The following is a 2,511-nucleotide window of genomic DNA, read 5'->3' on the forward strand; positions in this document are numbered from 1 at the left end:
ATACATATTAATATAAAAAACAATAAAACTAACGTTAATATAAAGGATATCCCCATGTTCTTATATATATTCGTGTAGTTTCATAAGGAAAACAAGTACGATCACACCCCGAAAAATATTTATTTTTCTTCAGGTTTACAATGGCAATGCTCTTGTTGTAATAAATCAAATGACACTTCATTGGATGCTCTCTTTTGTGTACAATTATATTCTGTGAAGAATATTCTATATCTTCATTCATTTTTATTAGCTGAACAGTTAATGAAGTTTGACAATTGGGTTTGTTTGCTGTAGAATAATAGGTAAATCAGTACTTTTTAGCACCTAAATCCTAGTGTGTAATTAAACAAAAAATTAATGACAGACACATTAGAACTTTAAAATTTTTATTCATTTAAAATACTTTCAAAATTATACGTGAAGAAGCTCAGAAGTGATCTCTTATTTTTGTGAGTTTAGAATATTACAATGACACGATTTCAGATACATTAAGTATTAAAATTCGATAACGAGGTACCCACTTTGAGACTAATAATGGTTGGAGACGGCTTGAATAGGTAATGAAGAAAACTTATATTAAAGTTTTTCTTCATTACCCATTCAAGCCGTCTCCAACCATTATTAGATTAAGTATTAGTTTCTTTTTGAAATACGTGAAACATTAATATTTTTACAGTTGATTTTTCAGGATCCTATTTACAGTAGCACTTAAAAATATGGTCAAACTATGTTTTACTTTTGACTGTCTATCGAACTACTTATGAACACTCACTTAATCAATGAATCAAAAAGCCATTTTTCGGTGAAATTCTTATAAACAGTGCTTTGATTGGTTTTCAACTATTTCCAGTCAACTGTGATGCCCAAAAAATGTTGCTTAATTTTTCTATAATTTTATTTCTTGGATTACAAAAATTATATTATGAATTTTACATCTAAACAACCTTCTGATTATAATTTGAAAACAACAACCAAATATGCATTAAAAAACTTTTTCAGCCAATGTTAATTTTCATGTTAAATTTGCCGGTTAATTTCATCTTGAGGACCAGAGGTATATCGACTCATTTCATCAAGTAATCTCAAACCATTCTTATTAAGAAGATGATTGACTTATATATACACATCAAGTGCGATATAGATTATTGATATTTAATTTTTTTCTGTTCACATGATCGAAAATACAAATTAATGTTTTGGTGACACGAGATTTTGCGATTAAACGTGTGGTTTCTGAAAGCTTGACTCTGGAACTTTAGACCAAATATCATGTTAAATACTGGTGCTTGAGTACAAAACAAGCATTTTAAACTAAACATCCTGGGAGCACACACGTAAACATGATGACTAACATGTTTTTATTGGAACTACTTCAAGATTACTCTGACACTGAGTTTGTTTAGGTATGAAAAATGACTACTATAGAACTAGATATACTTGAAATGGGTTAAAAACAAATAAAATTTACAATGACTAAAAAACAAAGATATGTGTCTTTATGATTCATTAAACATATAATCATTTATATGATTTTTTAAGATATAAATGTTAAAAGGTATTAAATATAGGCACATAATAAGCGCGATATTTTAATAGACTTTAATCAATTATCGTTGTGATACCATATTCGAAAATTAAAAGTTTATATGTAACAAAATTTGCAAAACAAAGAGTGAAATTTTAAGAGTTCTCAATTTTAATCAGAACTACTTTTTTGGTACGCAAGTAACGAATACAGTGAAAAGAGCGTTCAAATACACAAATTATAATTACAGGATAATTTTAACTCATTTTGTTCAAAGAAAGAGTTTTACACATATATTACCAACACAGTGAATGAATATCTAAACTGACTAAAAATTGGAGATTTTATACTAAATGTGACTTTAGTTTTAATAGGTTTTCACTTCGTAATATAATGTTTATTTAATAGCAAACTTAAGCTTTTTCAAAAACTAAACCTTAGGTAGTAGACTGAGTTAGATGATTAAAAGAGACTTAGTTCGAAAGAATTAGTACTAATATTATTAAAGTAATTTGAATCTAGATATAAAGTTTTCTTTTCCAGTTATTTAAGCCTAGTCTCCTTCCAAGCTATGAGTTGCGGTTATAACGCAAAAAAGAGTTGGTGATTAAATAACAACCTTATCGCATAACGAAAAACTGGTGAAATATGACTTAAATTGAAAATTACCAAAGCCGAACGATAATCTTAAAATAACAATAAAGGTTTGATTGTGGTTTATATATCATAAAATACACAATAGTAAATACTTAATAGCAGATCCATCCACAACAACCAGAGAGTAATAAGAACATTTGACAATGAAAGTTATGTAACAGTAAATCTGTCTTATCTAAAAATGATATGGTAGTTTCCTGGCAAAAAATATTTGTTTTAAATCAAAAGTCAATAACTGTATAGTTTTACTCCATATTAAGGATTCTTGGTTTTTACTTAAAGATCGATAACTCCAATTATTCCTCGGGTTTCGTGGACAAGAACACAAC

This window comes from Limulus polyphemus, unplaced genomic scaffold (genome assembly GCF_000517525.1).
Source record: "Limulus polyphemus unplaced genomic scaffold, Limulus_polyphemus-2.1.2 Scaffold988, whole genome shotgun sequence".
NCBI classification, from domain to species: domain Eukaryota; kingdom Metazoa; phylum Arthropoda; class Merostomata; order Xiphosura; family Limulidae; genus Limulus; species Limulus polyphemus.